We start from the raw sequence: 25,379 nt of genomic DNA on the forward strand, positions 1-25,379 counted from the left end.
AAGACTGTTTGTTTTCTGTACCGTGGTGACACTTTTCTTGGTCTCGATGTATGCATTGAAATCTTTGATGTTCTTTGTTACGAGAGGCACTGGTGATGATTCCAAAGTAATCATAGAGTATTCCAGTTCAAATAACATGTCAAATAAGTCTTGATGGATAGTACCATCGATGTCATTGTTGCCGACATTTTGACAACAAGCAGACCATGTATGTGACGTGAAAAAAGACAAACACATTTTTTTCTTTCAATCTTTTAATGTAATCAACAAGTACGATATTGTTTTAAGTTTCTAAATTAATCATATACAACATAAAAAGCATATCATTATATTCAATTGATACACCTCTCGTTAGCTGGGTACGGAAAATCCCGGAAAGTGCCGACCTTTGGAGAAACTAGAACCGGCAGGGGTTCAGTACGGAATCTGGAGTGCAATAGGGAATTTCACCACGTCATCCTTATTGCACCCCTGTATTACTAACCTAAGTTTACATGGGTATGTAATAAAAAAAGTAGAATACGGGTTGACTTGAAATCAGTTTTGAAGAGAAACATACGTGACCTAAATACTCACAACATTTAAAATTGATTTCCTCGAGTGGCATACAGAAGCTGGTATGATGAACAGGTAAGATGTTTTAAAGAAAGACTATTGCAATAGGTGCGACGTTTCGGTGTAGATGCTAACACCGTTATCAAGCAGGTGATACACAACATTATGAACAAAGAGAGTATATACATGATAGATGTTTGAGCTTACCGGTTTCACCATGCTGTGCTATAGTACATGGGTCTAACGTTTACTGCAAGACTTGGAGTTCGGTTAATCTTCTGTCAGGGACACATATGTCAGACATATCCTTTATACAATTTTATGCTGATATCTCATGTATTGGAGATATCCATATACCTGAGGTATCCAAAATATATCTTGTCATCTTTAAGGTTTCTTGTGTATACTCAACATCATACTGTCTCGGCTTTTAAAGATCCTACCCTGATGAGAAGCTGAGAGAGTGATTACATGTATGCCAAGTCTGACACATAGACTTGACTGTGGTTACACGTGAACACCTTAATAGGTCCCTCAGTCTGAGACAAACATACATGTAACCATATGGGTCTACACAGACACCCTCAGGATAGTTCATACCGCCCTCTTCTGTCAGTATGTTTCTGACAAACTGTCCTGACTCAGTCAGATGAACGACTCTGTGTAGACTGCAGTCTGTAACCAGGATGTCGCCTGTGTCGGTACTTGTGATACCCTGAGGACAATCCAGTGCTGTGTCTCCTGTAGGGCTGTAGCTGAATACCACATCTCCGTCGCATGGTAGTTACTTTATGATATTTTGTGACAATATGATCAACTACATAAACCTTGTTGTAGACAGACAAGAGGACATACCCACAACACTACCATCTTCTGTCTGCATGTTTCTACCAGAATGTACTGACATGTAGGATCACAACATTTCCTTTTTCTGTCTGTATGTTTCTACCAGAATGTCCCGATATGTAGCAGCAGAACACTACCATCTTCTCTCAGTATGTTTCTACCAAAATGTCCTTACATGTAGCAGCACAACATTACCATTTTCTGTCTACATGTTTCAACGAGAATGTCCTGACATGTAGCAGCACTACACTACCATCGTCTGTATGTATGTTTCTACCAGAATGTCACGACATGTGGCAGCACAACACTACCATCTACTGTATGTATGTTTCTAAACGAATGTCTCGAAATGTAGCAACACAACACTATCATCTTCAATCTGTATGTTTCTTCCAGAATGTCCTGACATGTAGCAGCACAACAGTACCATTTTCTGTCTGCATTTTTCTACCAGAATGTCATGATATGTAACAGCACAAGACTACCATCTTCTGACTGTATGTTTCCACCAGAATGTCCTGACATGTAGCAGCACAACATTACCATTTTCTGAGTGCATATTTGAACCAGAATGTCCTGAAATGCAGGAGCACAACACTATCATCATCTGCCAGTATGTTTCTACCTGAATGTCCTGACATGTAGCAGCACAACACTACCATCTACTGTCTGCATGTTTCTACTGTAATATCCCGACATGTGGCAGCACAACACTACCATCTACTGTATGTATGTTTCTATCAAAATGTTCTGACATGTGGCAGCACCACACTACCATATTCTGTCTGTATGTTTCAACCACAATGTCCTGACATGCAGGAGCACAACACTGTCGTCTTCTGTCTGTATGTTTCTACCGGAATGTCCTGACATGTGGCAGCACAACACTACCATCTACTGTATGTATGTTTCTACCAGAATGTCCCGACATGTAGCAGCACAACACCATCTTCTGTCTGCATGTTTCAACCAGAATGTCCTGACATGCAGAAGCATAGCACTACCATCTTCTGTTTGTGTTTCTTCACGAATGTCCTGACATGTAGCAGCACAACACTACCATCGTCTGACAGCATGTATCTACCAGAATGTCCTGACATGTAGCAAGACAACACTACCATCTTCTGTCAGCATGTTTCTACCAGAATGTCACGACGTGTGGCATCACAACACTACCATCTTCTGTTTGGATGTTTCAACGAGAATGTCCTGACATGCAGGAGCACAACGCTACCATCTTCTGTCTGCATGTTTCAACGAGAATGTCCTGACATGCAGGAACACAACACTATCATCTTCTGTCTGTATGTTTCTACCAGAATGTCCTGACATGTAGCAGCACAACACTACCATCGTCTGTATGTATGTTTCTACCAGAATGTCATGACATGAGGCAGCACGACACTACCATCTGCTGTCTGTATGTTTCTACCAGAATGTCTCGAAATGTAGCAACACAACACTATCATATTCAGTTCGTATGTTTCTACTATAATGTCCTGACATGTAGCAGCACGATAGTATAATTTCCTGTCTGCATGTTTCTACCAGAATGTCACGACATGTGGCAGCACAACACTACCATCTACTGTATGTATGTTTCTCCCAGAATGTCTCGAAATGTAGCAACACAACACTATCATCTTCAGTCTGTATGTTTCTACCAGAATGTCCTGACATGAAGCAGCACAACATTACCAGTTTCTGAGTGCATGTTTGAACCATAATGTCCTGACATGCAGGAGCACAACACTACCATCTTCTGTCTGCATGTTTCTACCAGAATGTCCTGACATGCAGGAGCACAACACTATCATCAGTCTGTATGTTCCTACCAGAATGTCCAGACATGTAACAGCACAACATTACCATCGTCAGTATGTATGTTTCTACCAGAATGTCCCGATATGTAGCAACACAACACCATCATCCTCTTTCTGTATGTTTCTACCAGAATGTCCTGACATGTAGCAACACAACACTACCATCTTCTGTCTGCATGTTTCAACCACAATGTTCTGACATGCAGGAGCACAACACTATCATCTTCTCTCTACATGTTTCTACCAGAATGTCCTGACATGCAGGAGCATAACACTACCATCTTCTGTCTGTATGTTTCTACCAGAATGTCCTGGCATGTACCAGCACAACATTATCATCTTCTGTCTGTATGTTTCTACCGGAATGTCCTCACATGTGGCAGCACAACTCTACCCTCGTCTGAATGTATGTTTCTGCCAGAATGTCACGACATGTGGCAGCACAACACTACCATCTACTGTATGTATGTTTCTACCAGAATGTCTCGACATGTAGCAACACAATACTATCATCTTCAATCTGTATGTTTCTGCCAGAATGTCCTGACATGTAGCAGCACAACATTTCCATCTTCTGTCTGTATGTTTCTACCAGAATCTCCTGACATGTAGCAGCACAACACTGTCATCTTCTGTCTGTATTTTTCTACAAGAATATCCTGACATGTAGCAGCACAACAGTAAAATTTTCTATCTGCATGTTTCTACCAGAATGACACGACATGTGGCAGTATAACATTACCATCTACTGTATGTAATTTTCTACCAGAATGTCTCGAATTGTAGCAAGAAGTCACTATCATCTTCAGTCGATATGTTTGTACCAGAATGTCCTGACATGTAGCAGCATAACATTACCATTTTCTGAGTGCATGTATGAACCATAATGTCCTGACATGCAGGAGCCCAAAACTACCATTATCTGTCTGTATCTTTCTACCAGAATGTCCTGACATGTAGCAGCAGCACGACACTACCATCTTCTGTCTGTATGTTTCTACCCGAATGTCCAGCCATGTAGCAGCACAACATTACCATTTTCTGTCTGTATGTTTCCACCAGAATGTCCCGACATGCAGTATCACAACACTATCATCTTCTGTCTGTATCTTTCAACCAGAATGTCCTGACATGTAGCAGCACAACATTATCATCTTTTGTCTGTATGTTTCTACCCGAATGTCCAGATGTGGCAGCACAACACTACCCTCGTCTGAATGTATGGTTCTACCACAATGTCACGACATGTGGCAGCACAACACTACCATCTACTGTCTGTATGTTTCTACCAGAATGTCTCGAAATGTAGCAACACAACACTATCATCTTCAATCTGTATGTTTCTACCAGAATGTCCTGACATGTAGGAGCACAACATTACCATTTTCTGTCTGCATGTTTGAACCATTATGTCCTGACATGCAGGAGCACAACACTACCATTATCTGTCTGTATGTTTCTACCAGAATGTTCTGACATGCAGGAGAACACTACTATCGTCTGTCTGCATGTTTCTACCAGAATGTCCTGACATGTAGCAAGACGACAGTATCGTCTTCTGTCAGAATGCTTCTACGAGAATGTCCTGACATGTAGCAACACAACACTACCATATTCTGTCTGCATGTTTCTACCAGAATGTCCTGATATGTAGCAGCACAACATTACTATCGTCTGTCTGTATGTTTCTACCAGAATGTCCTGACATGTAGGAGCACAACATTACCATTTTCTGTCTATATGTTTCTACCAGAAAGTCCTGACATGCAGGAGCACAACACTACCATCCACTCTCTGTATGTTTCTACCAGAATGTCATGACATGTAGCAGCACAACATTAAAATTTTCTGTCTGCATGTTTCTACCAGAATGTCAAGACATGTGGCAGCACAACACTACCATCTTCTGTCTGCATGTTTCTACCAGAATGTATTTACATGTAGCAGCACAACATTACCGTTTTCTGTCTGCATGTTTCAACGAAAATGTCCCGACATGCAGGATCACAACACTACCATCGTATGTCTGTATGTTTTTAGCAGAATGTCTTGACGTGCAGGAGCACAACACTATTATCGTCTGTCTGCATGTTTCTACCAGAATGTCCTGACATGTAGCAGCACATCACTAGTATCGACTGTCCACATTTCAAGAATGTCCTGAAATGCAGGAGCACAACACTACCATCTTCTGTCCGTATGTTTCTACCAGAATGTCCTCGCATGTAGCAGCACAACACTACCATCGTCTGTCTGCATGTATCTTCCAGAATGTCCTCACATGTAGCAACACAACACTACCATCTCCTATTTGCATGTTTCTACCAGAATGTCACTACATTTGTCAGCACAACACTTCCATCTACTGTATGTATGTTTCTACCAGAATGTCTCGAAATGTAGCAACACAACACTATCATCTTATATCTGTATGTTTCTACCAGAATGTCCTAACATGTAGGAGCACAACAGTACCACTTTCTGTCTGCATGTTTCTACCAGAATGTCCCGATATGTAACAGCACAACACAACCACCTTCTGTCTGTATGTTTCTACCAGAATGTCCTGTGTTGTTGCTACATCGGGATTCTAATAAAATACATATAAGATGATAGTGTTGTTGTTTTTCAGACATTCGGGTAGAACACATAGAGTAGATGGTAGTGTTGTGCTGTTGATGTCGGGACATTCTGGTAGAAACATACAGACAGATGATGATAATGTTGTGCATGAGTGCATGTTTAAACCAGAATGTCCTGACATGTAGCAGCACAACACTACTATCGTCTGTTTGCATTTTTCTACCGGAATGTCCCGACATGTGGCAGCACAACACTGCCATCGCCTTTATGTAAGTATCGACCAGAATGTCTCGATATGTAGCAATACAACACTATCATCTTCTGTCTGTATGCTTCTACCAGAATGTCCTGACATGTAGGAACACAACACTACCATCTCCTATCTGCATGTTTGTACCAGAATGTCCTGACATGTGGCAGCAAAACACTACCAACTTCTGTCAGCATGTTTCTACCAGAATGTCCCGATATGTAGCAGCACAACACTACTATGTTCTCTGAGTATGTTTCTACCAGAATGTCCGTACATGTAGCAGCACCAGATTTCTCTTTTCTGACTACATGTTTCAACGAGAATGTCCTGACATGCAGGAGCACAACACTACCATCTTCTCTCTGTATGTTTCTACCAGAATGTCCCGACGTGTAGCAGCGCATCACTATCATCTTCTGTCTGTATGTTTCTACCAGAATGTCCTGACATGTGGCAGCACAACACTACCATCTACTGTATGTATGTTTCTACCAGAATATCTCGAAATGTAGCAACACAACAGTATCATCTTCAGTCTGTATGTTTCTACCATAATGTCCTGACATGTAGCAGCACAACAGTAAAAATTTCTGTCTGCATGTTTCTACCGGAATGTCACTACATGTGGCAGCACAACACTTCCATCTACTGTATGTATGTTGCTACCCGAATGTCTCGAAATGTAGCAACACAACACTATCATCTTCTATCTGTATGTTTCTGCCAGAATGTCCTGACATGTAGCAGCACAACAGTACCATTTTCTGTAAGCATGTTTAAACCAGAATGTCCTGACATGTAGCAGCACAACACTACCAACTTTTGTCTGCATGTTTCTACCAGAATGTCCCGATATGTAGCAATACAACACTATCATGTTCTGTCTGTGTGCTTCTACCAGAATGTCCTGACATGTAGCAACACAACACTACCATCTCCTATCTGCATGTTTGTACCAGAATGTCCTGACATGTGGCAGCACAACACTACCAACTTCTGTCTGTATGTTTCTACCTGAATGTCCCGATATGTAGCAGCACAACACTACTATGTTCTCTCAGTATCTTTCTACCAGAATGTCCGTACATGTAGCAGCATAACATTTCTCTTTTCTGACTACATGTTTCAACGAGAATGTCCTGACATGCAGGAGTATAACACTACCGTCTTCTGTCTGTATGTTTCTACCAGACTGTCCTGAAATATAGTAGCACAACACTACCATCTTCTGTCTGTCTGTTTCTACCAGAATGTCCCGACATGTCGCAGCACACCACTATCATCTTCTGTCTGTATGTTTCTACAGGAATGTCCTGACATGTGGCAGTACAACACTACCATCTACTGTATGTATGTTTCTGCCAGAATGTCCTGACATGTAGCAGCACAACAGTACCATTTTCTGTCAGCATGTTTCTACCAGAATGTCCTGACATGTAGCAGCACAACACTACCATCTTCAGTCTGTATGTTTCTACCAGAATGCCCTCACGTGCAGGAGCACAACACTATCATCATCTGTCTGTATGTTTCTACGAGAATTTCCTGACATCTTGCAGCACAACACTACCATCTTCTGTCTGCATGTTTCTACCGGAATGTCCCGATATGTAGCAGCACAACACTACCAACTTCTGTCTGCCTGTTTCTACCAGAATGACCCGATGTGTAGCAGCACAACACTACTATCGTCTGTCTGTATGTTCCTACAAGACTGTCCTGACATGTAGGAGCACAACACTACCATCTTCTGTCTGTATGTTTCTACCAGAATGTCCCGACTTGTGGCTGCGCTACACTATCATCTTCTGTCTGCATGTTTCCACCGGAATGTATTGACATGTGGCAGTACAACACTACCATCTACTGTGTGTTTCTACCCGAATATCTCGAAATGTAGCAACACAACACTATCATCTTCTATCTGTATGTTTCTACCAGAATGTCCAGACATGAAGCAGCACAACAGTACCATTTTCTGTCTGCATGTTTCTACCGGAATGTCTCGAAATGTAGCATCACAACACTATCATCTTCTATCTGTATGTTTCTACCAGAATGTCCCGACGTGTAGCAGCGCAACACTATCATCTTCTGTCTGTATGTTCCTACAAGACTGTCCTGACGTGCAGCAGCACAACACTACCATCTTCTGCCTGTATGTTTCTACCAGAATGTCCCGACGTGTAGCAGCGCAACACTATCATCTTCTGTCTGTATGTTTCTACCGGAATGTCCTGACATGTGGCAGCACAACACTACCATTTTCTGTCTGCATGTTTCTAACAGAATGTCCTGACATGCAGGAGCACAACACTACCATTATCTGTCTGTATGTTTCTACCAGAATGTCCTGACATGTAGCAGCACAACACTACCATCGTCTGTCTACATGTTTCTACCAGAATGTCCTCACATGTAGCAGCACAACACTACTATCGTCTGTCTGTATGTTCCTACCAGAATTTCCTGACACGTAGCAGCACAACACTACCATCTTCTCCCTGCTTGTTTCTACCAGAATGTCCTCACATGCAGGAGCACAGCACTATCATCTTCTGTCTGCATGTTTCTACCAGAATGACCCGATGTGTAGCAGCACAACACTACCATCTTCTCCCTGCTTGTTTCTACCAGAATGTCCTGACAAGCAGGAGCACAACACTATGATCATCTGTCAGTATGTTTCTACCAGAATGCCCTGACATGTAGCTGCACAACACTACCATCGTCTGTCTGTATGTTCCTACCAGAATGTCCTGACATGTGGCAGCACAGCACTACCATCGTCAGTATTTATGTTTCTACCAAAATATCTCGATATGTAGCAACACAACACTATCATCTTCTGTCTGTATGCTCCTACCAGAATGTCCTGACATGTAGCAACACAACACTACTATCGTCTGTCTGTATGTTCCTACCAGAATGTCCTGACATGTTGCAGTACAACACTACCATCTTCTGTCTACATGTTTCTACCAGAATGTCCTGACATGCAGGAGCACAAGACTACCATCTTCTATCTGCATGTTTCTACCAGAATGTCCTGACATTTAGCAGCACATCGCTACCATCGCCTGTCTGTATGTTTCTACCAGAACGTCCTGACATGTAGCAGCACAACACTACCATCTTCTATCTGCATATTTCTACACGAATGTCGTCATATGTAACAGCACAACACTACCATCTTCTGTCTGTATGTTTCAACTACAATGTCCTTACATGCAGGAGCACAACACTACCATCTTCTGTGTGTATGTTTCTACCAGAATGTCCTGACATGCAGGAGCACAACACTATCATCTTCTATCTGTATGTTTCTACCAGAATGTCCCGACGTGTAGCAGCGCAACACTATCATCTTCTGTCTGCATGTTCCTACAAGACTGTCCTGACGTGTAGCAGCACAACACTACCATCTTCTGTCTGTATGTTTCAACCAGAATGTCCCGACGTGTAGCAGCACAACACTATCATCTTCTGTCTGCATGTTTCTACCAGAATGTCCTGACATGTGGCAGCACAACACTACCATCTACTTTATGTGTGTTTCTACCAGAATGTCACGACATGTAGCAACACAACACTATCAGCTTCTATCTGTATGTTTCTACCAGAATGTCCTGACATGCAGGGGCACAACACTACCATTATCTGTCTGCATGTTTCTACCAGAATGTCCTGACATGTAGGAGCACAACAGTACCATTTTCTGTCTGCATGTTTCTACCAGAATGTCACGACATGTGGCAGCACACCACTACCATCTACTGTCTGTATGTTTCTACCCGAATGTCTCGAAATGGAGCATCACAACACTATCATTTTCTATCTGTATGTTTCTACGAGAATGTCCTGACATGTAACAGCACAACAGTACCATTTTCTGTCTGCATGTTTCTACCCCAATGTGTCGAAATGTAGCAACACAACACTATCATCTTCTATCTGTATGTTCCTACCGGAATGTCCTGATATGTAGCAGCACAACACTACCATCTTCTATCTGCATGTTTCGAGCAGAATGTCGTGACATGAAGAAGCACAACACTTCCATCTTATTTATGTATGTTTCTACCTCCTATATACTACAATTTTATTTTTTTACAAGTTTACCGATAGTTTCCATTCATTGCTATATTTTCCCAAAAAAATTCAGTTGAGTTTGTGGTCCAAGAACAGGGTCCGATACTAATATTACATCATCAGGATAGAGAAGTATTAGAAGTTCTGCTAATTTAGGTAACATTTGATACATTGCCACAATTTAGAACAATCAACTAAGTCAAATGCTTTTTAGAAATCTACAAAGGCTACGTATAGTTTATGTTTTCTTTACTATTACCCGTTTTTTAATTATTGCATATAAAGTAAACATGTTATCAGTAAGTGTATAGTTCTCTCGGAAACCAGTCTGGCATTCTGGTAGTGTGTCGTGCATATTTGCCCAAAGCGAAATTCTGTTCTTAAGGAGTCACTCATCAGTGATATACACCTATAGTTGTCTGGACTTTTTTGAGTCCCCCTTATTGACTTCTTGAGGAACGGGATTATAACAGAGGACGCCCAGGAATGTGGGACAATATCTTCATCAAAGGTTTTGTTAAAATGTTTCTAATGAATGACAGAATTTCAGGCCTCGAACATTTCCACATTTCAGCCAAGATATTATCAAGGCCTTGTGCCATTCGTAATTTCAAGAGGTTAATAGCTTCACCTTTCTCACTATCACTTATGGCTGATTCCATTAACAATCCACATCATCATAGGGTGCACTGAGCATATTATCATTAACATCAACGTTTATCATTGGGAACGCCATACGTTTCTTCAATTGAAAATAATAATTTGAAACGCGTAAACCACTGTTGTTTTTAAATACATCTTGACGTAGTTCGAGGACTTTTCAGGAGTATTATTAGTTTACAAAACTGTGATGGGCAGTAGATAGTATGTGTTAATCAGTAATTTTTCCATTTATTTAGGTCAGCAATAAAGTTTCTGCAGCCTGTTCGATACACATTTGTATTTCGTTCAACTGTATATAACTCAATAAACGTTTGTACGACATTTTCTAAACATTTTCAGGGCTTAACGGGCGTCCGGCATAGCAACCTTACATTCTGTAGGTAGACGTGGTTTCTTCGAGTCATATTGTACATTTTTAGTTTATTATCATGCAATCTGCAGATTCTACTAAAATATCAACAAAGTTCTCTATTGGTTCAAATTAATTTGCCCAAGTAGCGAAAAAATTATTTGAGAGCATATTCTCTCGTACGATTAAAAGATACATCGGAACAGGAAACTATTTTTAAATTAAGGATGCAATCTATGTTTTTAACACGAATAATGTTCGAACCGGTCAAGAGAAGAAATAATGCATTCGGCGTCCTTTTGAGCATTGTTCCCTTGTCCTGATCGTGTATTCAGATCACCACAGATTAACATATGGTTATCTCGCCTACTTGAAACACTTACTCATGTTTATCTCTCATTGTATCTTTATAGCACAGGAAACACTAGTAACAAACATTGACCAACTCAGTAAGACCCTACTGACACATTTCTGTGACGATCACTTATTGAATTCTGTTGAGCACCCAGCGACACATAAGCTGGCCACTTTATATGGTACACCTGTAGTCCATCTGTGGGCGTTGCTTTATACATGGGAGTCTCAGTACGATGGTTGGGGGTTTCGTCAACTGGGATGGTCGGGACAGGGGAACTGAACCCCTGGGGTGGGAGGGACAGGTGAATGGGAGAGCTGCGGTGGGTGTGACAGTTGAATGGGAGTGCGTTGGTGGGTGGGACGGGTGAATGGGAATGCTGGGCTGGGTGTGACAGGTGAATGTGAATGCTGGGGAGGGTGTGACAGGTGAATGGAATTGATGGGGCGGATAAGACAGCCGAATGGAAGTGCTGAGGCGGGTGGGACAGGTGAATGGGAGAGCTGAGGTGGGTGGGACGAGTGAATGGGAAAGCTGGGGTGGGTGTGACAGGTAAATGGAAGTGTGTGGGTGGGTTGGTGGGACGGGTGAATGGGGATGCTGGGGTGGGTGTGACAGGTGAATGGGAATGCTGGGGTGGGTGTGACAGGTGAATGTGAATGCTGGGGTGGGTGGGACAGTTGAATCGGAGTGCGTGGGTGAGTGAATGACAGGTGAATGGGAGTGATGGGGGTGATGGGAAAGTTGAATAGTGAATGGGACTGCTGGGGTGGGTGTGACTGAATGGGAGTGTGTGTGGGTGTGGGGTGGACAGGTGAATGGGAGTGATAGGGTGGGTGGACAGTTGAATTGGAGTGCTAGGGGTGGAGTTGGACAGGTGAATGGGATTGATAGGGTGGATGGGACAGGTGAAGAGGAGGAATGTGTGTGTGTGTGTGGGGGACAGTTGAATGAGGAGTGCTCAGGTGGGTAAGAAACAGTTGAATGGGAGTGCTGGGGTGGGTTGGACAGGTGAATGGGATTGAACAGGTGGATGGAACAGGTGAATGGGATTGATGGGTGGATGGGACTGTTGAATGGGAGTGCTGAGGTGGAGTGGAACAGGTGAGTGGAGAAGCTGGGGTGGGTGGGACGGGTGAATGGGAATGCTGGGGTGGGTGTGACAGGTGAATGGGAGTGTGTGTGTGCCAGGCAGGGGACAGGTGGATCGGAGTGCTGGGGTGGGTGTGCCAGTTGAATGGAAGTGATGGGACAGTTGAATGGGAGTGCTGAGGTGGGTGGGACAGGTGAATGGGAGAACTGAGGTGCGTGGGACGGGTAAATGGGAATGCTGTGTTCGGTGTGACAGGTGAATATGAATGCTGGGGTGGGTGTGACAGGTGAATGGGAGTGCAGGGGTGGGTGTGACAGGTAAATGGGATTGATGGGGTGGATGGGACAGTTGAATGGGAATGCTGAGGTGGGTGGGACAGGTAAATGGGAGAGCTGAGATGGGTGGGACAGGTGAATGGGAATGCTGGGGTGGAGTGTGACAGGTGAATGTGAATGCTTGGGTGGGGTGTGACAGGTGAATGGGAGTGATAGAATTGGGTGGGACAGTTGAATGGGAGTGATGGGGTGGGTGGGACAAGCAAATGGGAGTTATGGGTAGGTAGGACAGTTGAATGTAGTGATTGGGTGGGTAGGACAGAGCAAATAGGAGTGCTGGGGTGGAGTGTTACTGAATGGGAGTATTGTGTGTGTTGTGTGTGTGTGTGTGTGGGGGAACAGGTGAATGGGGCTGCAGGGTGGGTGGGACAGTTGAATGGAGCTGCAGGGGTGGGTAAGACCGGTGAGTATTGGGTCGGTGGCTGTTTCCTCAAAATGGAAAACGTATGGCAGACACACACTGATGGACAGACATGGTGATCGCTACATCCTACCGTTTCTTAACCAGGAATACCAAGAAATCTCTTTGGTAGAGAGTATATAGTGTTGTGTACCTTTGGTTTCAGGACCAAACGTGTCCAAGAGTCTCTGGATGACGAAGATAGGCTTGATGTCACCCGCCCAGTCCTCCACTGGTCTCTCAGGGGCAGACACTTTCGTCATCTTTCTGCAGAATGGACACAGGAGGGACTTGGCACTGATGGCTTCTGGTCTGGTTTTGGTGTAGTTGACGATACATTTCCGACAGAAGGTGTGATTACACACAAGTGTACAGGGCTTGTCAAACACCCCTGTACATATTGTAAAGGACAAGAAATGGTCCGTCAGCTTCTGAGAGGTTGCCATCTGAAACCAGGAAAATAATGTCTACACTCTTGACATCTATCTAACATTGTCCAACTGCAGGTGATTCAGAACCTCTGTACAGACAGGTGACTGTAAAGTTAAACTCACTCACTCACTGTCTCAATGTACCTCATGTGATGCTGATGCCCACACTGTGTACATATCACGTTTTACTGATTGGTCAGATAGTCAAGTATGCAATTAAAGCTTATGGCATATATATACGCTTCCAATACTGTCTATGGTTAATGTAACCATCTTTGGTTCTGTGGAATTACGATTTGCACACACGAATCAGTCAAAGTTATTGTGTGTAATGAATAGTCGGGTATTGTCAATGGATGTGACTGATATAAACCAATCTTCATTGAAAGCAGTCTAAGTAAACTTAGGCTAAGTATTATTCGTTACACTGAAGGTCGCGTCAGCTAACCTTTTGAACTGACCAATCAACACAGTTTACCAATTCGCGAAAGGTAACATTCGCACATGCCGTTTGAACTTTTACCTCGAAAACGTTTGTATTCGAACGATTCCGAATGCTATTTTCCGCATGTTATATAAACTTATCTACTTATTGCACAACAAGATGTAAACAAAATGAAACTACATGTACTTAATAGATGAAAATAAACAAATAAAAATAATCAATTGAGAAAAACTACTATTCCCGAAATTGAATGTTAATTATGCTCAAATCTAATGTTTTGTTTAGTTGACAGTTTTGTTGAAAAACTGCTTCAATGGAGTTAGAATGTTAATTAAGAATATCGAGGTGGCGACAGAAAGGTCGACGTTATGACGTCACTATCGTTGAATAACCTAGTTTGGTTACACAATACTCGACTTTCGTTAATCAACACCTGTTTCAAGTAACCAAACTCATCTCATAAAGATATTCAGAACATATGTATAATAATTAGTAACTTACCGGGTAGTAATGCACATTACCGGGCGCACTTTTTCAGATTGATAAAACCCTAAACCCTTAGGATCGTAGACTGGCAGCGAAGGGAGCCGGTGTAAGATTGAAAACATACCCGCGTTGAAAAGGTACCGGGCGGGTACTTTTTCAACATTGAATTATTACCCGGACTCACTTTTCAACGCCCGGGGTCTTTTTTCAACATTGAATATTTACCCGGCTGCTATTGAAAATAAGCCCGGATCACGTATTGAAAAGATACCCTCGTTGAATAATGACCCTCGCTGTTTCTACACTGTCAAGGAAGATACATATGTTCAGATATATACGCGTATGCGTACCGGACATCTGTGATTTGATGCAATGTGCGAAATAGCCACTGGTCCGCTAGTCCGTGGCTAGTAAAATTCCAGTCGGGCCAGTAAATCTCCACAGTTACTAGTACTTGGCCGACTGGCAAGTGAACTTTCATGGGGTGATTTTGAAAACTTATAATTCTCTCCGACATGTTAACTTACACTATACTTTTAAATCATGCAAGATTATGGCCTGATAAAAATGTTCATCATATTGGCAGCTTAATGATGAAACCCGTCTCTACATTCAAATTTCGAACTAGTGATATATTTTGAGGGCTAGAAACTTTCAGGCATAGCTTGCCCGACTGGTAAGTACAATTTGGAAACTATTTCGCACACTGGTTGGATGGTGAACATAGACATATTTTAGCTCACCTGGACAAACTTCAGATGAGCTTATGTCGTTGGCTGTATGTCCGTCGTCGTGCGACATCTGTAAACATCATTTCCGAAACTACCTAGCCGATGAGGCTGAAACTTGACATACATGATCCAAACCAAGAGGACACCAAAGGTTGTTAGAGGCATTCCGATCCAATTTCAGATATGGCGACTACAGCCGCCATATACTGAAAATGCCATTTTCGCTCTTTAGTCCCCTATTTCTGCAGTGAATCAGCTGAAAGATGATATATCAACTATATTTGCTTTACTTCGCCATTTTACCTCTGTTTGACCTGCTATTCGACACGGCCTTTAATTTTAGTTATATCTTTAAAACATGTTCACTGAAACTACTATCTTCTGGAGTGGTGAAGCTGAACATTTTCATATATCTTCTTGCAATATGTATATGGCCATATTGAAAATGCCATTTTGACTGATTTGTGACTCATTTCTGCAGCAATTCAGCTAAAATTTACTATGTAGGTACTGAATAGTAAGAATCAACAAACAGAGTGCGGGTTTTGCTGTGCATAGCATTTTACCTTCATGATAAAATTGCCATCTGGTCTCATACGTGGCTCATTTTCGCACCGATTCAGCTGGAATGTGTTAAATAGCCAAGCCTAACGCATGCATATCATGTTACGGATTTGGCTGTGTGTTTTGTTTTGACCTCTTTCGTTGCGCTAAGCACGTTTCCGTAAACTACAGTGCCATGGCACCATTGTTTCTGATATAGTTGTGTTATTGTAGGTATGTGTCTCTTTGATTAATTGTGTCATGGCGAGAGTACTTTTGTACTGTTGAAAATTGACCAGTAGTATGTTGCACGTTTTATAACGTATGACAGAAGTAACTTTGTCAGCGTTCCTTGAATTTTGTATACCGTGCGTGTCAAATCTCGTAGATTGTAGTAGAATTATAACTTATAGCATGAACTATTTTCAAGAGTAGATGTCCAATTTTGTTAAAACATGTTGATCACACGTTCTTTAAAATGTGAATAAAAGCGCACGGATCACAGCTTGTGAAAACCGGGCAAATCCAAAACCGTGTAAGCAAAGTATATGACGGATCTCAGACGTCCATGTGTGGTACCCAGCAGTATCTAGATAATACAACATAATATATGCCTTTTTCTGAATTCGTTTATCATGCATTGACATCAACTTAAGCCATTATTTCATCGTTCGAACGGAGGAATTAATATAAACTGGAAACCGTCAACATTCTCCATATACTATTGCATTTGGTGTCTGTGGACCGACATTTAAATACATTTTACATCCTTGTAAGTGAATTGTTTTCAATGCTATCGGATATTTTAACCCCCCAAGCTTCTGACACGTACAAACATATTGGCTGAATTTGGCTGTCAAATATTAATAAAAATACTTTCATAGGTATTGGTAATAAATTCCTTAAAGATCACATGCAACGTAAAAAACAACTTTGCAGATTCTGATACCTTTCGTTATGGATTTACTGAGCCAAATCATCAAAAATGCAAATTCAACTTATCAAGTTGAAAAATAACGCGATGAAAAAAACCTCGCGAAATCGGAGTTCAAACGATTCAATAATTTTCCCCCAGCGCTTGGGGGAAAAAGTGGTTTCAACAGTTGAGCTGCACTGCGCTGGGCTCCGGTCGTAGTCACATGCGCAGTGAAATAGGTTCGCACAGCTTGAAAGCGGGTTGTCCGGTGAACACTCGGTGAAGGCTTTGAATGAGCTATTTTCAAATGTTTTGTTGATATTTCACAGGCGCGAGCTTTTTATGTTATGACAGTAGATTACCGATTTAACTGTTTATATAATTTCATTTGTCTATTTCACCACAAGTTCTTCTTACCGAGTCACTTTCTCAGTTAGATACTTAAAAGCACTGTCATTATTTAGCCCTGACAGAATTTCTAACTGTGATATAGATATGTCGTTGTCACACACAAAACTCAATGTCTGTTTTATTGACACCTATGTGTCTGCCTGCCCGTCTGCTAATGACAATATTCAATACACAACTTCGATCACTGACCACATGCAATTTGAACACCTATCAGGCTATACACCATAAACAAATCGCATTGATTTATGGCCCGAGTTTGGTCGTCGTCACATTATGTAATTACACAAACAGGCAGGTGTGATACTTGTACACATGACATGTTATGATGTCTATACATTGCAAAATGTTATACACCAAAAATGAGCATGTATTTACAAAACCCTACATCTCTATATATACACACACAATGAGCCGTGAGGGAATCTGCAAATGTTGAACCAGCCGTTACACTTGAGTGCACACCCACCCGAGTAGTGTACAGTGTCACCCTGGGGTCTTTTTCAAGATGGCGGCACATCCGGTCCCAATGGGCGCCGCCATCTTGGATCAAGATGGCGACGCCCACGGGGACCGGATGTACCGCCATCAGGGGGAGATCACTCGGGTTCCGGTTCCGGTTCCGGTGGGTGCGTACGCATCGCGATGACGTCACGACCGGTTCCGGTGGGTGCGCGCATGACGATGACGTCATCTCCGGGCCAAGATGGCGGACGCGTTTCAAGAGGGCGGCCCATCCGGTGGGATCGCGTGAGATCTCGCGGGATCTCGTGGATTCTCTCGGGATCAAGATGGCGGAACGGACGAGCGGCGGACGGGACGGGACGGAGAGGGAAGGGAAGGAGAGGAGAGGAGAGGGAAGGAGGGAGGGAGGGAAGGAGAGGGGGTGAGGCGGACGATGGCGTGGCTAGACAAGTGTGTGTGTGGTTAAAAAAACATTGGATGTAGCATTCTTTCGAGCGAGGTGGGTGGCCCTGAAAAGGGCCGTTGGTATGGGTGGGTGAGAGATCACCGAGGTATCTATTGTGGTGATGGTGGTGCACTGGAGGCAGTGCTGCTGGAATCGTCCATGGGTTCGACAAACTCCAAGATGCGTTGAAGTAGAGAGTACATGGTGTCTATGCGATCTTGAACGAGGAGGACCTTGTCATGGAGTAGAGCCAGCAGATGTTTCACGTTTACTCACTTTCTTTGGCGGTTCACTTGGCTGGTAGGTGGACGTTTCTGGGTCTTGTTAGAGCAGTTCATACTCTTATGGTCCTCTTTACCACAGTGACGACAGGGATGTGGACAGGCGTAACTGAGATGACCTTCGTTTTTTCCACAGTTGTAGCAGGTGTTCTTGGGACATACGTAATGGCGATGACCTTGAGCACCACACTCGGTACAGGACACCTTGGGGCAGTGTAGATAACTGTGGTCATCTGTTTCGCACAGGCGGCAACGGAAGGAGGCGGAGGCGGGAGGCGTCTGCATGCTTCCAGTTTCAGTGAGCAACTGATGGGGAGAGCTCGAAAACCTCGAATTTATATAGCTTGGGTTGATGACGTCACTTTGACGCATCTGGTTCGCACCGGTTGCATCCGGTTCGCACCACTCTCATCCTGACTCAACAGGGCGATAGGCTAGTGTGACGTCATGGGTATGTCATCATTCCTATAAATAACATATGAGCTCATGGTGTGCACTGCCACGCTTAGGACGACCTATTGTGACGTCATAGGGTGACGTGACCTATATAAACCAGGCTCAGCGTGGGTCTTACCAGTTCTCACCATACCGTCACCCAGAATGAACGAAGATGAACTTGAAGAGGAGCCTGTGCCCTACCAGTTGGAGCGGACGACCCAAAGAACAACCAAGAAATTCCGGACTGGTACCCAGCGCTACAACCTGACGTTCAATCCAGCTTGGCTGCAGCGTCAACAGCCTGAAGACCTTCCCGTCGTTCTCAGAGAACAGGAGTATGGAGGGTGAAGGGGAGGGTGGGTATGCAGGGTGAAGGGAGGGTGGGTATGCAGCGTGAAGGGAGAGGGGTGGGTATGCAGGGTGAAGGGAGAGGTTTGTATGCAGGGTGAAGAGGGAGGTTTGGGTATGTAGGGTGAAGGGAGAGGGGTGGGTATGCAGTGAGAAGGGAGCGGTGGGTATGCAGGGTGAAGGGAGAGGTGGGTATACAGGGTGAAGGGAGAGGGGTGGGTATGCAGGGTGAAGAGGGAGGGTGTGTATGCAGAGTGAATGGAGAGGGGTGGGTATGCAGGGTGAAGGGAGAGGGATGGGTATGCAGTGAGAAGGGGAGCGGTGGGTATGCAGGGGTGAGGATCTTATTTTCGTGAGCAAACCTAAATAGTATGTCCGACTTCCGGCTTTCAACAGGGTGAAGTTGAGGGGTGGGTATGTAGGGTGGAGTTGAGGGATGGGTATGCAGGGTGAAGGGAGGGGTGGGTATGGAGGGTGATGGGGAGGAGGGGTATGGAGGGTGAAGGGGAGCGCTGGGTTTGTAGGGGTGAAGGGAGGGTGGGTATGCAGGGTGAAGGGGAGGGGGTGGGTATGGAGGGTGAAGAAGGAGGGGTGGGTATGCAGGGTGAAGAGGGACGGTTGGGTATGCAGGGTGAAGGGAGAGGGATGGTTCCGGCTTTCAACTTCGTTTAGTCCAAGTTCTTGCTCAAAGGTTAAATATCGTTATAGAACAATGGTTTGACATCACTGGAAGTCTATGGATCTACTGCAGGTATGCTACATGTAAACATCAGCTTGATGCGGATCCATTCTTTGGTTTAAAGGAGGATAAGAAAGGACCTCGGACCAACAAGAAAAGGTGACGTCACTCTACAAGATGCCATTGTGTCCGGGATGAGAGCTATTGTACAGGAATTATCTGAACAGTATCTTTTACGAGCTATCAATGTTAAGGCTTCATTCACCACTGGAGCATGTGATATGTTATAGAACATTTGTAAATAATACATGGATGTGTCATAAGTTAGCTAATCATTTCTTTATTTCGTGACATTTATTCCATTTTCTTCTGCTGTCACTCAATGGTCCCCATCTATTTTTATTTGAAATATACATCTACAAAGCTAATACATTCGGATTTGGAAATGATGTGAAAACTTTTGACACATTTCTGTTGTGAATGATCTGAGCATGTGTATTATTTGATATGGTAGCAGAAAGTATGTAACATTTAAATGTTTATAACAATAAGTAAGTATGTTTTTGATTAATGTCACATGGGATGAAGGAAGTAGGCTTTTTAGGTGCAGCTGTACTGGTATTCTTTTAATGTGTACATATGATTGATACAACTGATTGCTTGTTATCAGAATAACTTCTTTTATTGACTTTGTTTTGGACGTTGTTACAACTGAGCAGCAAGTAGCGCCTAATGTTGATGTTTTTGTTGGCTGTATGTTAGCGATTCCTATATAATTGTGATAGTATACTTTTAAGTTCAGCTGACATTGCCTTTGTGTAAAAGTGTTATGCCTTCTTTGAGTGGCATTTTAGAAGTTGGGAAGTACAATATAGAACAAACTTTATGGATAACAACTTCTTTTTATTTGTGAATGCAAAGTTTCGATACAGATTCTGGTACCGTTGTCAATTCCTGCTTGAGAATGGTACAAGAATCTGTATCTAAACGTCGCTTTCACAAATAAAAAGAAGTTGTTATCCATAAAGTTTGTTCTATAAAGTGTAATACTTCATGAAAGTGGTACTTGTCAACCTTCGAGTTCACATCCTTCATGGACATTAGTTTACAATGTTGAACTACAACTACAGGTGACTGTATATAGTTGAGGCAACACATATATTTTACCTGGTTTCCTGTATCAGTTGCTTTGTAATTGAATAGATGTTATAACTTTCTTTCTGGAAACAAAGTCAAGGGGTTATCATTTTTTAAATGAAGCCAGATTTTATGAATTCATATTTTAATGTAGATTGGAATTGTTAAATAAAATCAAAGAATTTCAGACAATTTAAAAAGATATTTCTTCAGTGTGTTACACATGAAATTTAGTGAATTACACACATATTTCATAAGAAAGATCTCTGTAATTTGCTGTGTGGAGTTGCCTCCCTTGGGCATGCCAGGAACCTGTAATGGTTGGTTTGAATCCCTAATTATGTTTATCAGCACAAAACACATACTCATGGGTTTCACAAAAGTTGTAAATTTCTGAGACTTTCATCACTTTGAGGTTTGATCCTATGTTCAGCTGACACACCATGATATACCTGGAGTACTGTTCAAATGCAGAATTAAAAGCTACTCACTCACTCACGCATCCACACACTCACTCGTCAGATGGTTCAAGGGTCACAGGTCACTTGCTGCGAGGTGTGTCCTGTTCTCACTCACTCACTCACTCACTGCGTCCTGCGTTGACTGGTCATATATTAGAATTGAGATCTGTACACAAGTGTCATATTCAATGAGTCACTCGTTCATCTCCAGGAAAGCACCCGGAAGTAATGTGAATGAAATGCTGGATAAAGGTACACAAAACCTCAACTGCAATTTTACATTGACAAAACGGCTATCTGATTTAATCCACTTTCACTGATATAAGAGAGTTATCTGAGGGAAATGAGAACACAGTCATGATATTGTTATGTGTTGATTCACAAGTTCCCCGTAAAGATTCAGACAAACAACTTTAAACACAAAGTTTTCTCAAAGTTGGAAAATTTGCTTCAAACATGGCAATTCTAGGTGACACAGGAAGACATTTGATTTTTATATCGACACAAGCAAAGGCCATCAAGTACTGGATAAAAGTTCTACGAATGACAACCGATCGCTGCCCACACCAGTTTTACCAAATGCTTAAATCACTCGATGATGTAGGAAAGAGAAACTGGACTTCTGATATTCGAGAAACACCGTTCAACCTAGGATCTCTCATGTATAGATCGCCCAGGATGTCGGATATGTAGACAATTCTTATCAAGTTTTAAACAGCACCTCAAAGATATATCACTCCCAAACTGGCATCATGAGATAAACAGTTCCAGTTTTCTTACCCATTACATTTCATTCAAGTTTACACTGGAAAGTGAATCATATATCACGAACATCAGGAACAAACAGCTACAAGAGTTTACTTCAAGTTTAGAACATCGCTAACTAACTTCAACATAAACGGTAAAGTAAAGTAAAGATACAAAGGCGACCATCCGGGTATATTTCCCCATATGTGAACTTTGTAATGATAACCTTAATGAAGACGAGAACCGCGTATGTTTTGTTTGTGACAAGGACAGTGAAGTCCGAATTAGAGCCAGATATCTACAGAAGCTACAACCAGTCTCCAGAGCCAGATATCTACAGAAGCTACAACCAGTCTCCAGAGCCAGATATCTACAGAAGCTACAACCAGTCTCCAGAGCCAGATATCTACAGAAGCTACAACCAGTCTCCAGAGCCAGATATCTACAGAAGCTACAACCAGTCTCCAGAGCCAGATATCTACAGAAGCTACAACCAGTCTCCAGAGCCAGATATCTACAGAAGCTACAACCAGTCTCCAGAGCCAGATATCTACAGAAGCTACAACCAGTCTCCAGAGCCAGATATCTACAGAAGCTACAACCAGTCTCCAGAGCCAGATATCTACAGAAGCTACAACCAGTCTCCAGAGCCAGATATCTACAGAAGCTACAACCAGTCTCCAGAGCCAGATATCTACAGAAGCTACAATCAGTCTCCAGAGGCCCACTAACCGTTGAGGCTATTTTCATGTCACAAAACAGTCATGTACAGCACCTAATAGCTATATAACTCAATGAGATATTTAAAATAAGATCTATATGAAATTCAAATGTTTATGATCACGTGTAATTTATATTGTATTTGTTAACTGTATCATAGACCTTATGGCCCAAATACTACTGGATATACTTCTGTCTGTCTCATCCCCAAGTTGAAAGTACAAAGTTAAATGAGTACCAGGCTGTAAAGATACTCTGAGATACAAACAACAAAGAAATGTGATGTTTTTAACAATTGTATTCTAAAATAAACAAAGTAGAATCAGTACAATTTGAAAGGTAAACTGAAATGCAAGCAACAAAGTGCTGCTTTTAGCAATATTCCTGCAAAATCACGGCAGGGTACACTAGAAATGGGCTTCGCACATTGTACCCATGTGGGGAACTAAACCGGGAAGCTTGTCGAGCAAAGGCCTTAACTACGAGGCTACCCCACCGCCCCACAAACAATAAAGACAATGATGGTACTATTCACCACTCAGTAACATTCATCCAACTTGATAGCAATGACTAGCCAGATAGGATCGAGGGTGTAAAGATCATCACACACAATGATGGTCTTCTTGTGGCTTGAGATGTAATGTGAGGCTTGAAGCAAGAGTTAGCTCCCCTAACGTGCCAGATATTTCGATACTGTTCCGTGTCGCGTTACACAACAAACATCACCGCCACATAACACTTTTCCTCAGTGTTATACCCCGCAGCGCGTTTAGCGGTCACAATGTCATTTCAAGGTCACAAGGGGACTTTAACGTTTTACCTTTGTCGGCAAGATATCTCAAGAGACGTTCACTGGATTATCTTCATATTTGACACCAAGCTTCATCTGGGGAAGGCGCAGGACCCACTGACACTTTGAAGATTTCAGTATGTTCAGGGGCGGATACAGCTTTTGAAAAAGGGGGGTGGGGGTGGGTGGGTGTTTGCACACTATTGAGAAAAGGAGGGGTACACACTTCATTTTCACCCAAGTTTGCACCCCTACACCCCGTTCTGGATCCCTCGTCCTGGGGTAGATGTATGTGGGGTAGAGGATTCTGACCAGATCTAAAGTCTATGGTGCATGACGTGACAGGATCCTAGTCTGAAGTGATGCCTGCGGGAGATGGGATAGCTTAACCTGGTCTGAAGCGATGCCTGCGGGAGATGGGCTAGCCTAACCTGGTCTGAAGCGATGCCTGTGGGAGATGGGCTAGCCTAACCTGTTTTGAAGTGATGCCTGCGGGAGATGGGATGGCTTAACCTGGTTTGAAGTGATGCCTGCGGGAGATGGGCTAGCTTAACCTGGTCTGAAGTGATGCCTGCGGGAGATGGGATAGCCTAACTTGGTCTGAAGCGATGCCTGCGGGAGATGGGCTAGCCTAACCTGGTTTGAAGTGATGCCTGTGGTAGATGGGATGGCTTAACCTGTTCTGAAGCGATGCCTGCGGGATATGGGATAGCCTAACCTGGTCTGAAGTGATGCCTGCGGGAGATGGGATAGCTTAACCTGGTCTGAAGTGATGCCTGCGGGAGATGGGCTAGCTTAGCCTGGTCTGAAGCGATGCCTGCGGGAGATGGGCTAGCCTAACCTGGTTTGAAGTGATGCCTGCGGGAGATGGGATAGCTGAACCTGGTTTGAAGTGATGCCTGCGGGAGATGGGATAGCCAAACCTGGTTTGAAGTGATGCCGGTGGTAGATGGGATAGCTTAACCTGGGTTGAAGTGATGCCTGTGGTAGATTGGATAGCTTAACCTGGTTTGAAGTGATGCCTGCGGGAGATTGGATAGCCTAACCTGGTCTGAAGTGATGCCTGCGGGAGATGGGATAGCTTAACCTGGTTTGAAGTGATGTCTGTGCTAGAAAGAAAGGGGTAGTGGATCCTGTCTACAAGTGATGACATGTGATGACCGTATAAATCTGGCACTGCTCAGGAATGCAATTTGCACGGCTGTGCCTCATATGCGTTGGTCTTTATATGTACTAACAATGCACTTAGTTGATTTTGTTGGATCCAGTATTGCCTTTATGAAGTGTCTAGCTTTCATATTTTAAGAAGTAATTCTTGCACATTGCCTTTTGCACTTTGACCATGCTCTTATATTCATTAACAATATTTTTTCTCTCATTTTTAACATCATGTCCTCAGAAGCTTTTGACAAAGAATCTGAAACAAGGTGACCTATGAAAAGGATGTCAAGGGGTTTCAGTCTGATGTTTTGATTATGGGTAGTTTGACACCTGAAGACCATTACTGAGACATCTTTGCTCAAATCATAATGCTTGTAAACATTGTAAGGTGTTGACTATA

General features: G+C 42.9%; 3 long non-coding RNA genes across 4 annotated transcripts; all 3 read right to left on the bottom strand.

The window, feature by feature from the left end:
- Window positions 1–1,469: 1,469 nt before the first annotated feature.
- Window positions 1,470–2,490, bottom strand: LOC124264183. Its single transcript, XR_006895073.1, has 3 exons — window positions 2,346–2,490; window positions 2,000–2,008; window positions 1,470–1,645 (listed from the first exon to the last, which is right to left on the bottom strand). It is a non-coding gene; the product is annotated as an uncharacterized LOC124264183 (long non-coding RNA).
- Window positions 2,491–6,476: 3,986 nt separating this feature from the next.
- On the bottom strand, window positions 6,477–9,849 carry LOC124264192. Its single transcript, XR_006895075.1, has 3 exons — window positions 9,838–9,849; window positions 6,758–6,824; window positions 6,477–6,524 (listed from the first exon to the last, which is right to left on the bottom strand). It is a non-coding gene; the product is annotated as an uncharacterized LOC124264192 (long non-coding RNA).
- Window positions 7,304–9,128, bottom strand: LOC124264175. Of its 2 annotated transcripts, none has more exons than XR_006895071.1 (2): window positions 9,033–9,128; window positions 7,304–7,702 (listed from the first exon to the last, which is right to left on the bottom strand). It is a non-coding gene; the product is annotated as an uncharacterized LOC124264175 (long non-coding RNA). The 2 variants fall into 2 exon arrangements; XR_006895070.1 differs by lacking the exon at window positions 9,033–9,128 and adding an exon at window positions 8,453–8,971.
- Window positions 9,850–25,379: the final 15,530 nt, after the last annotated feature.

The sequence above is a fragment of the Haliotis rubra genome, unplaced genomic scaffold (assembly GCF_003918875.1).
Source record: "Haliotis rubra isolate DU_JTF1 unplaced genomic scaffold, ASM391887v1 Scf1204, whole genome shotgun sequence".
Classification (NCBI taxonomy): Eukaryota; Metazoa; Mollusca; class Gastropoda; order Lepetellida; family Haliotidae; genus Haliotis; species Haliotis rubra.